General features: G+C 40.9%; 1 long non-coding RNA gene across 7 annotated transcripts; it reads left to right on the plus strand.

The window, feature by feature from the left end:
• Positions 1–5,521: 5,521 nt before the first annotated feature.
• On the plus strand, positions 5,522–12,161 carry LOC114161401 (uncharacterized). Of its 7 annotated transcripts, none has more exons than XR_003599012.1 (12): positions 5,522–5,823; positions 6,052–6,522; positions 6,739–6,888; positions 6,973–7,118; positions 7,210–7,336; positions 7,443–7,536; positions 8,923–9,054; positions 9,101–9,320; positions 9,691–9,862; positions 9,941–10,054; positions 10,200–10,474; positions 11,012–12,161. It is a non-coding gene; the product is annotated as an uncharacterized LOC114161401 (long non-coding RNA). The 7 variants fall into 7 exon arrangements; XR_003599013.1 differs by having other exon boundaries at positions 8,923–9,038; XR_003599011.1 differs by having other exon boundaries at positions 6,052–6,162; positions 6,447–6,522; positions 8,923–9,320.
• The last annotated feature ends 234 nt before the right edge of the window (positions 12,162–12,395 follow it).

Here is a 12,395-nt window from a genome sequence, read left to right on the forward strand (position 1 = left end):
TGTCACTCCAGCTTCCAACAGGGAGTGGAAAACTGACTCAATTCCTGACTCAGCCTCTGGTTTGAGAGGATACTTTTATCTAAAGGATAATTTAGCTGTGATGTGGACTGGTTCCTGACCTTTTATTAATTACACATTATATTTGGTGCTGGCCCAGAAGTACTCTGGCACTCCTGAAAGGTCAGAAGTGACGTCAGAGGCCAGTCATTTACTGTCACCAAGTACTTATTTTATTGGCATTGCTGTCAAATGGAAATTCATTGTTTCTCTGTAAATTCTCAGAGAAGGAGGAAAACAGATGTTGTCTGAGTGCCACTGCAAATCATCACCCATAAAGGCCTTGAGAGCCAGTGGGCCCAGAGATTTCCATCTGTCCTCTGGATGTTGTGTCAGGGAAATGTGAAAAAATGATTCAGGGACTGAGAAATAAACTTCTTGAGTTCCATGTAACAACACCAGGAGAAATGACGTTTCATCAGGCCAACACATGTGTGTGACATGGAGTGATGTGGTGGATGAGATGAGGAAGTCATCTCCAAGTTGATGAGTGGGATCAGTTGTTACTCTTACTGTCCAGTGCAAACACTGTTGTGACATATAGGATGCTGTTGGAGGCGCCCTGTCATGTGCTTTTCAGTTTGCCTGTCATACACTAACCACTCAAAAATGTAGAGTAGTGTAGGTATGTTCAGGAATGATGTTGCTGCCTCAGGCTATTTACAGACTCTGTGGCCTTGTGGAGAGCATTCAATTTGAAGGAACATTTTTAGAATTAGATCCCTGGCCAGTAAGTTAATAGGACAGTTACTGGACAGCAAAAATTGATGTGAGTGCATGGATCCATCAAAAGGATCCATCACTGTGAGAGGTTTTGTAACTGGTTCAGGGATAGTTGTTCCTGATGCACCAGTTGAGTGAACGGTTTTCCCTGACAGAGGAGCTTGTGGGAGACATTTTTTTCATTATTAAGGATGAGTAGCTCCAGAGTCAACCAAAAAAAAATCAGTGTTATGTCCTGCAATTTGCACTGTGAGCATGGGTAACACCTGATGAGCATTTGAGGAAATTTTCATATAAGTTCTCCATAGTTTTTGTTTTTGGTTCTTTTTTCTTACTCTGGTTTCCTTCTATAGTCCAAAAACTTGACTTTAAAAACTTTAAAATTTAGTGTAAGCCATGGCACAGAACTCTTCATTGTGGTAAAATCACTTTACTGTCATGATCCATGTTCTGTCCTGTCCATGCTGTGCGTTACACTCATTCAGTTCACCTGCCGCGCCTGCTGATTGCTTGCCTGTTCCACCTGGTCCCTGCCCTACTTAAACTCCTCTCAGCCTCTGCCTCCTTGCCAGATTATCGACAGCCACGAGCCAGTAGTGATCCAGCGTTTCCTTATAAGCCTTCAGTGTTTCTTCGACCCTTTTCTGCCCACGGATTGACCCCTCCTGCCAAGCCCTCCTCGGATACCTACTGTTCTGGATTTCTGGACCCTGACCCAAGCTTCGCCCCACGACCATCGACTATTGCCTGCCCCTCAAGCTAAGTTTGCTCCCTCCGATCTCCTGTGTATGACCTCTGCCTGGATAACCGTCTTAGTCTCTTCCTGGATTCTCTGCTCCACCCGTCCATTGCATTACAGGTCAGTTAAGCCGAACATTTCAAAGTTACCCCTCCCCTATCAGTGCATCACCAGCCTTCTCTCCTCTCTTCTCAGCGCTGTGTTGGATGACCACATCCTGAGCCGCACCAATAGCAGAAAATTTAATTAAACCTTTTTCCTTTGCAACTCTTGTGTGAGGTTGAATTTCCGGGTCCCCACCCAGTGTCCTTACATTTACCCAGAAAGCAAGAGGGAGACCACACAGTAAAACCACAGTCCGGAACCCAAGGGAGTCATGACAGACATTGAACTAAATGCATCTTTCTGACCGGGAGCTGACAGAGTGTTATGAAGATGATGCTTTGGAGCGTATGGTTCAGAAGCCCATTGCAAACTTTGGTAAAGATGGCATGTTAATTCCAGTTTCCATTACATACCGCAGACAGAATTAAAGAGAATGCAGTGTTTATCCATTTAGTCTAAACAGAGGAGCCGGCAGTTGAGGAAACAAATAAAGGTGCAGAATTGGACCGTAACATGAGATCTAATTGACAACAAATGCGGACGCGGCTCCACAGGTGCGAAGAATTAAAGGACAGTTACTGGACAGCAAAAATTGATGTGAGTGCATGGATCCATCAAAAGGATCCATCACTGTGAGAGGTTTTGTAACTGGGTCTAGGTTTTGTGTGGTCTCCCTCTTGCTCTCTGTGATTTTAACAAACGGAGCCGAAAGACATTACCCTCCCACGCCCAGAAGGAGAGCGGCGCTCATGAGGAGCACGGCGGATGTGACATCCGTCCGTTTCGGGGAAATGAACCCGCACAAGAAAATCCTCGTAAAAGCGCAACGCCCGGACCGCACAGGATAAAAAGCTTGCAGAGTTCAACTGATCGGTTTGAATCAGACAGATCCAACTGGCTGATGAACCAGCGCAGATTTCTCTGCAGGTGCAACCAGGAGGAATTTGTGAGGCTGTGCGTTCAGACCCCAGGAGGTGAAGTGCTGGTAATTTAAGTGGAGTTGCTTAATTTAATTTATTATAAGTTATTGGGGCCACAATCAGTGTTTTTTGTTACTATGGAGAAAAAGTTATTTGTGTTCATCTGCTTTATGTGTGATGGGATCCGGATTCATGGTTCAACTAGGTGAATATTAACTAAACCACATAAAAAATGTGGCTGAATAGGCTATGTCACTGATTATAATTTGATGGGTAAAAATAGTACATGACGGATTCTTTTTATGCTGTCAGTCAAAATGACGGACAACAAAAAAGTCTAGCGCGACCTCTGCTGAGTGCGTACAATACACTCATGGCTTTAAAGGCTATGTTAATGCCAGCCCCCACTCACTATGGTGAACCTACACCAACATACCACACATAGAAAATGCATTTGGTCAGTCCGTCCTCAGATTCTTTAAAGATCAAACTACAGTACACCCCCCTGGATATGACTAACTCTTTCAGAGAAATCTTGCAGATCACAATGGAACTTATCTGGTTTGTTTTTTTTCCAGGGAAACACAGGATTGGAGCCTGTCAGAGCTCCATGGTTCAAAATGTTTCCTAAAGACTTTCTCTGATGGTAGAGGCTGATATTGGTAAAGTAATCTAGTAAGCAGGGGACCATTACTCCACCCATATTGACCTTAATAGATGGACAAGACGCCATTAAACACCCCTCCTGAACTTTGGCTCCCTTTATGGTTCACCACTCAGCTTAAAGGTGAACCTGCACCAACATGCCACATATGCAACCCAACAATGACCAGTCTTGGCTGGTAGGGCTACAAATGACAAAAGGCTTTGACTTCCACTCAAAAATTTGTTATAATGAAATGGAAACATAAAAAAAGTTTCGAGTGTTGGAGCCAATCACCCAAGAAGAATGATCAGTTCTCCTCCCCATCTATCAAAATTAAAGCTTTTGGTTATTTAATAATTCATGAATACGATTAAATCTAAATCTGCCAGGCGATATAAATAACTTTTGGCTTTTGACTCCACATTATCCCCACGGAACACACACGAGCTGTGCTAAATGCAAATGAGAGGCCAACGCAGGTTTACAATGCTTCCCCCTGATTTACTGCGCCTACTTCCTCACACAGCATGTCACTGTCTCTGCTCCAAAGCAGGACAGCTTGAAAACAGTTCTTTCATACAGATCTTCCATGATCTGAATACAGTTCTTCCATGAATACAGTTCTTCCATGATCTTATAAAGGTTTGGCTCATCTATAAGTGCAACAACTTCAAACACAGATGGGAGAGAATATGTTAAACATGAGCCAAGAAAGTAAAATTTGTATTCCCTAAAAAATTATTGAAATGTTCTGATGTCTTCTTTTTTACATGACCAGATATTTTCCCAAAGGTTTCAGCGAGTGTTAGAACTTTTGGACAGAGACGACCACAGAACTACAGAAAGTCGACAGCAAGTCAGACAGACGGATACGACCAATTAAATTATTACAAGCTGCAATGCAGCTGCAAACTCAGACCTTTTGGGACAGAAACTGGATGCAATTACTGTAGCACAACATGGATTCATCAGCGCTGCTGGAATGTCTGCATTGTTTTTTACATAGTCACGAAGATCCTCACCACTCCTGTCTGGGTTTTTCATTGTATTTACTGACTGTGGTTTGCATACTTATTAATAGACATACTGAACTAGACATTGTCAGTCCACATCAGGATTTTTTCTCTCAAAACAGAGCTCTCAAGAAGGATTATGCAATTGTAATCTCTTCAAGGGGATTGCAAGGTATTCCAGCTCTTCATTTTTCCCAGTTCACAGTTTAAAGGGTTTTTACAGCACAAGACTTGATGCAATGCCAAACCAAGCAACGTGTCTTTACAGTACTTAATGAAAGAAAACAAAACAAAAAAAGCAGGATTACAGGGGAGTAGGGAAAGGATCTGATTTGTCACCTGTCCGCAATGGGATGATGTACTTACTTACTGGACAGTTCACTTGGTTACCAGGGCAGCACAGAGGACCAACAACCAAGCATGAACAATCATACCTAAGGGCAGTTTAAAGAGAGAGCAGTTTATCTGACTGTCAAGGTTTTGGACTATAGAAGGAAGCCAGAGTAAGCAAAAAAGAACCCAAAACAAAAACACTATGCAGAAAGACCCTAGGCTGACATTCACACCCAGTACCCTCTTGCTGAAAAGCAACAATTGTTACCAAGTGTTCCACCTTTCAGCATTTCACCACAGTACAGTCATATTGATCTTTTGAAAATATGTCTTGTATCAATAAAGACATGAGTTTGATTTGATGGGTAGACACGTGACGAACATTGTGTCATTTTGTTTGATGATCCCTATCATCAGAAAAAGTTTTTAGGAAACATTTTGAACCATGGCGCTCTGGCAGGCACCAATCCAATCCTTGGTTGCAGCTGCAGGCAGCCAATGGACTTGAAATGCCATATAGTGGGTATTTGGAGCCAAATGTGGCTTTATGTCACAAAGTGCTATGTGGAATATTTGTTGTAAAAAATCCTCCTTCTGCATAGCCTTCAGTTCCTGTTATTCTGGAACTGAATAGCAGCTCAGTTCCAGAACAACTAAACTGTTCCCGTACTGGTCAGCTCTTCTCTTACCAAGAGCTTTTTGGTGCCCATGACCGCTCTCTTTCTGAGCTTCCTGTGATTGTACAGGCACCAGGCCCAGTTACCGAGGCCTTTCGGAAATACCATAAAGCGGCTGCTGGTAACTGGAATGGCAAAAATGAAAGGTCCACAAGCTGTGCGGGTATCGGGAGCACTATGACGTTAAGGAGAGGGGGGAGCAGCAAATGAACATGCAGAAATATTAGAAAAAGGACAACCCAGCTGGAAAAGACATGGAGCAGAAGGGCGGGGACCAAACAACTGTTTGAGCAGGAGGAAGCGGCATGCGCCACAGTAAAAAATGTGGTGTTAATATTTCAGTGTTAACCTAATTTAATCTAAATAGAGTATTTATAACTATATGGAGTGTAAATCGGCTCTGACATTGGAGTTAAAAGTCAGAGTAAAATGCTACATTCACGCAGTGAAACTTTTGACTCCGTCAAGTGTCAATAATGCGCCAGTAAAGATTTTTGGCAAGAGGAGGAGGAGGAGGAGAGGAGGAAGAAAGGAGACGAAGCACCAGTTTTCTGAAGTTCGTGAGGCTGTTTCCATTTTGGATTCTGAACGGAGTTGTGCTACAGAAAAGGTAAGTAACTTTTAACAATCCGGTGTTGGTAACTTATTTTGATATTAATTGTACTGAAGAATTATGTTATAGCTTCTGTTGTTATCCGTTAAATATGTTCGCAACTATTATGCGTGAGTACTAGCGTAGCAAATGGTTTTGGCACCATGGTTTAGTTTGTTAGTGGTGAAAAAAAAACCTTCATGTCTCCTCATTTTTGTATCGTTTTATTCTGTTGTTCACATTCAGGGCAGCGGGAGAAAGTTGCATTGTGTAGGACGAGAGCCGAGGGTTAGCCCTATGCTAGACACGTTGTCCACCTCACAATATTTACTCAGTTTTTTTCTGAAGGCTGTCAAGGTAAGAATACGTAACTGTTATAAATTGTAATAGTATTAATCACTGTGCCTTATGCCATAGGCCCAGATTCCGTGGGTACTTCGGGGTCGTAGCACCCACTGAGTCACGTTAGCATGGTTAGCACCATGGATGTAGCGGCTAACAGGCGCCATATTGCTTATGTTCAAGTGTATCGGGAATATAAACTCAGTTTTCAAATGGCATTTACTTTGAAACACATTTATTAACTATTAAAATGTGTCTGTCATGGTTGTTTATTTTCGTTATTCTTTTTTTTCTTACAGACCATGGTTTTGTTTGGTGGGGAGCAGAAGTACGTGAAACTTTCTGGCCTAACATTTGATGCATTCGTGAGAGAAGGTTAGTAAAATAATCTCACTACTTTTTTTCTTACATAAGAAACCCATCTTGCATTAAGTAATTTTTTCTTTGCTTTAACATGTATTAAAATGTTGTACTGGATTGAACTCACTGGCATTTTGTAAAATTAGTTGGGTTACTCTACTTATTCCACCCTTTGTTTATCAGCAGTAAATATTTTCATTTTCACTTCTTTAATATTTCTTTCTGCTTTAGTGTGCCTGAAATTCAACATTCCAGAAGGCAGACAGCAAGATCTGAAGGTATATGACCAGTCTGACACAGAAGATGTAGATGTTTTTGAAGAAAAAGTGAATCAGTCACCTGGAACCTTTTGATTTATGTTGAGCAACAAAGATTATCCTGGTAATCACTAACAATTCATCGATGTATTTATAATTATTTTAGAAGCTGGTTTGGGAGCATTAGAGTTCTCCTAAACAGGTGCAGGTGCTGTTTTACCATCTTCATCTTCAGTCACATCTGATGATACTATTATTCTGAATTTCACAATGTGTGACCCATCAGAAGAAGAAACCACTGCTTAAGGAAGCCAACCTAAAAGGCCATGTCACATAAATTATGTGCCGCAAGCAGTAAGCTATTACATTTAATTTAGCATTGTTTATGTACTTTATAGGTTTAGTGGTTGAAGAGTTTTTAAAAAATTTTTCTTTGAAATTGAAGTTGATTGAAAGAGTCTCAACAACAAAGCCTGGTGGTGAGCATATGATGCAAGAACTAAATGCTTGGCAGATGCAACCAGAAGACAGATGATAAACATCCTTACAGCTGCAATGACAGAAGCACATGGGTAAGAATCATACACTTAGACTATAAGGAAACATTTTGGTTTTGAATTGTTCTTCATTATTTTTTCAAACATCAGTTTAGTGACTCATTGTTTGATCACATATCAGATCATACCCTCCTAAAGGTGTCAGAGTGATGTATGCTCAGGGGTTCGTTGCCCTATTTCCCTATCTGGAGGACCCGTTTTCAAAACATGGATATGTAGGCCTGTCACGATAGCAAATTTTGCTGAGCGATTAATTGTCTCAAAAATTATTGCGATAAACGATAATATTGTTTGAAGACCTTTTTACACTGATTTAATGGAAATGACGTAATAATGCATGCGATTTCCTGCCAAAGATAGATACACTTTATTTTCAAAAGAACACTAAACACTGGAACTGATAAACAAAATAAACAAAACAACCAAAAACAAAAAAAAAAATGGATTCTCAGTCTCCATTAATAAAAAATGTACTTGAATAAAAACTAAACAACATAAAGCCAAAGTGGAAATAAATACTGCATTCAACCAAAAGAGGGCAGATTATGAAGTCTGTATATTATGTTGCCCTTCAGTAATCATTAGATTTAAATAGAGAAGATGGGCACATCGACTACCTGATGCAATAGTTCACATTACACGATTTTTTGCTCCTATTTTTCCCCTTACGACAATCTTAGATCGTTGGTCTTTCTAAGATTGTGTGGTGTGTTACGGTAGATCGTCGTTGCAGCTCCGATCCAAATCAGGGTTTTTTCCCCGACTGGGAGCTTTAACTACAACTGTTGAATGTGACAGGTAGCCAATCAGAAAGCGGGATTCCCCTCCGAGCTTTCTGAGGGGAAATTACGGAGGGGAAACGGCGCAACTCGAAGTCCAGCGGACATCGGAGATGATATGTGAAAACAACATTAATGTTTATTCAACATGCAAAGAATATAGAAATGACAAGAGGAGGAGTTGGAGCGAAATTGCTACCGCAGTTGATAAACCCGGTAACTTTTCAGCTGTTCTTCGTTAACGTGACATAAACAGGTTATAATGATTTTCATTCAGTCAGGACTTTACGCTGACACTAGCCACATGCATTGCAGGTAGATTGTAGTAAAGCATTGATTAATGCCTGGTTTTAAAATTAGTTCACTGAACTTGTAGCCATTATTTTGTGCCCATTGTTGGACACCACACGGCAGGAACGAACCCGAAAGAACCGTTATACCTAGGATTTCTGTCGGCTAATGTGTGGTCTGTCAGGTTTTGAAAATGGACCGACAATCGGCCGACAGCTCTAAGATCGTGTCGTGTGCGCTGGGCTTTACACTAAGGAAATGAGGAAGGGAAGAGTCAGTGGAGAACATCGGAGTTGAGCCTTTTTTCATTCAGTGTCATTAACAGAAAGAGAAAAAGGCCGGAAGAGACGATAATGCCGATAATTAAAATGACGTCGATAGTTTTAATTTATCTTACGATTAATTGATTTATCGTTTATCACGACAGGCCTATGGATATGTAAGTAAAAGGGTCTTAGCAACATTAAGCATATATATTTACCTTCAAAGATGTTTATGGAATGGTAAGTCTGCTTGTATTTATTGACATAGGAGTATTACTATGATCCAGAGAGCTGTTCAGGATACATTGCATGGCGTTTAAAGACCATTCAAAGAAAAACTGCAGAGGAAAGGAGTGCCTCAGGTGGCAAATCTCCCAAAAGTAAGTTTTCTCAATAGTGAGTATATGTAAAGTAATGTAAAATCTGTGGCTGGGAGTTAGAAACAGACAAGGCCATGGTCAATCCATGGTTTTCACTGCTGACAAAGTGCTGTGAGATGAGGAAGTGGAAGCAGCTATTGCTGTTTTGAAACACTCTGCTGATGATGACACTGTCTGTGAGAAGATGAAGACTAACTTCCATTACCGTCATTCAATGGTCAATGATGAAAAGAAAGCAGCAAATGTGTTCTCTGTCTTTCCACGGTTTCTGGACACACCAGGACTGGTAAGACGGCTTTATCTCTTACACTACTACAATATTCAACAGTCATAGGAGTTTGTCCTGTAACCTGTGTATTACCAGTTTGAACCCCAACTCTTTCTAAATTGTTATGTCCTTGGGAAAGACACTTCACCTGCCTTGCCCGCTGGTGGTGTTCAGGAGGCCTGGTTGCACAAGCACAGGGCAGCATTACTTATGTCAGTCTTCCCTTGTGCAACTGTGGCTACAATGTAGCTCACCAGCATCAGCGTGTGAATGACTAAAATGGGGTGTAAATCACTTTGGGGTCCTCTGGACTTCAAAAAGCACTGTACAAGTGCAGGCCATTTACCCTCTTATCACTGTGTGAAATGCTTTTATTTATGCATTTCAGATAGAACAAGATTTCAGACTCCTGTTTGGCGAAGGCACTGCCAACAAATTTTTGGAGAAGTGGCCCACCAATCTCAAATCCAAGGTTATAAAGGAAAGCCATGGCCTGGTACCCACCACTGAGCTCTTGGATTTATTGCGGAATGCAGAGTTGGCTGCTGAAGCTGAGAATGGTATGTTGGTCCTCTAGGTAATTGTGACAAATTCTTATATTAGTGGGATGATGGTAACCGGAAGCTGTTGGTCTGTAGGTTGGGATAGTGACATGTCTGCTATTTTGCTTACCACCATCTGCACAAGGACGAAAGAGGCCGGGTAAGATGTCTGCATCTCAAGCAGTGGATCACCTCAACAGATTTCTAAAGGTACTGCTAAACAGTTGTTTAAAGATAAAAATTCATAATTCAGTCTCTTCATTTGTACAATTCAAAATTTGATTCTGTCTGATCTTCATTCAGAAATTTGTCACTAAATACCTTTGTCATGTTTTTATTAATTTTTTTAATGTAGGTTGGAACCAGTGTACAGCAGCATCTTGAGAAAATCACGCAGCGTACCCAGCCCTACCTCCTTGCCCAGGGATCCATCCAAAGCAGTTTTCACACATTCTTCATTGTGATTGACAACTATGCTATTCCATGTAAGGCAACATGTTCAGTTTTAGCTCTTGATGAGCTCTTTAAGGCCCATTATGTGTTTGGTACGTCATACAGCGCTCCCTTGACCAACTTCGTTTGGAGACGGACAATTCACGGCCAAGTCCTGCAACAACCCAGGATCTAGAGGTAAAATTTACTGTAACCATGGCACACAACTCACCATGGTAAAGTAATTTTACCACGGTGAGAACCACAAGCCAGTGGCGTGTGTTCGACCACACTCAGTCCCAGAGAGCAAGAGGGAGACCACACAATCCAACCACAGTCAGAATCCAAGGGAGTCATGATGACTAAAAACTAATCCAAGCACTAGAGAAAAGGGAAACCACAAAACTAACTATGAAACTTTGGATGAACAAGGTTTGGGGAAGACACAACTCTGAATGAAACTGTAGGAGTCCACAGCACGCAGTCTCCACAGCTCAGTAGAAATGTGTGTGAATCTGTGTGAGCGCCAGGGCTCACGTTAATGGAATATTTTCCGTATTTGACCTTTTTAAAAAAAAAAAAAACGACAGAAAAGTTTGAAGTCAGTCCTTCATTTTGCCATGGACAGACATTACAGACTTTACGTGAAGAATTCACCGCAGAGGCAACTAAAATAATCAATTTTAAAAAATCCTTTCTGAATATAATCTCATGGACTTTTTTTTTTATTTTCAGGGAAACATCTATTTTTGACTGATAAGACTGCAATAACATTTGTAGCTGCAAGCATGAGTGGACAGCCCTTGCAGTTCAGCGCCAATCTGACCGTGTGGCGACAGCCCCAGCACCACTCCCACATTTTAGTCAGGCTTATCTGTGTTGCACACGTCAGCAACAAGGCAGTTCAAAAGGCTTGACATAAAAACATCATAACCTCATACAGTCACCAATTATGAAAATCCGTAACAGACATTGTATTTGGTCAAGTGCCATCATTAAAATCACTCAAACGCCACAAATATGTTGGTCACTGTTCTATTTATTACGGTTGAAAAGCAACTCTAAGGTGTTTTTTTAGTATTGATTTAGAGCAAAAACAGTGTTTCAGCTGTTTTGCAGTTTTCTGAAAGTTTGTCCCAGGTTTGTGGATCACATAGAACCTGAATGCTGCTTCTCCCAATTTGGTTATGGTTCCTGGTGATGCAGTGCAGACCAGAACCAGAAGACCCGAGAGGTCTGGAAGGTTGATACAACAACAGCAGATCTTTAATGTATTTTTTTGCTGTGCTGTTCAGCAATTTATAAAAGTAACAACAGTATTTTAAAGTCTATTTTCTGAGCCATGAGAAGCCAGGGTATGGATTTTAGAACTGGGCTGATATGCTCTATCTTCCTGGTTTTTCTGAGAATTTGAGCAGCAGCGTTTAGGATCAGCTGTCTGATTTGGTGAAGATCAGATGTTGTATCAAGGAGATATAAATAGCCTAGGGGGACACAGTTGAATCTAATTGCAATATTATCAAATTGTCCTTCTTAGAAGGTGGCAAAAATCAAAGGTTGGTGCAGAGTAGGGGCAGATATTACACGATTAGACTTCTTTTTCCTCCCTTTCATTCATGATTTCCTTTAGTCATTACAAGAACTCTTTGTATTTATTATTGAGTGAATGAACTAAAGATGAAATCAAATGTGTAGAGTTCTGGTTTGTGAAACCTTTTGAAAACGCACAGATGCCTGGAACCAAGCTACGTGCAGCAGCCTTGTGACTTCTGTAGCTGTACAGGTAGTTTGTAATTCTGTTGTAATGTTTTGTAAATTTATTAGTCATGGTGTTTTAATTATTTCAGATTTTAATTTAGAGTGGAATATTTGTTAAGGACCTCCCAAGAAGCAGTTTTCTACAGTCTACAGTTTTCACGGCATTAACTAAACAGCCCGTCTAAAGGAAGCCGTGCCAGTGTTGTCACTTTGGATCTACATTTTCTCGTATGACAAGCAAAATAAACCAAAATACTGCAGGTTTTTCTGTCTAACTGTACAAACGGCAGCCCATATTTACCCAGCAAGGAAAAATACAGTTTGTGACGTATCCATATGTGGTATTAAATCAGATACGTAT

This window comes from Xiphophorus couchianus, chromosome 18 (assembly GCF_001444195.1).
Source record: "Xiphophorus couchianus chromosome 18, X_couchianus-1.0, whole genome shotgun sequence".
Taxonomy (NCBI): domain Eukaryota; kingdom Metazoa; phylum Chordata; class Actinopteri; order Cyprinodontiformes; family Poeciliidae; genus Xiphophorus; species Xiphophorus couchianus.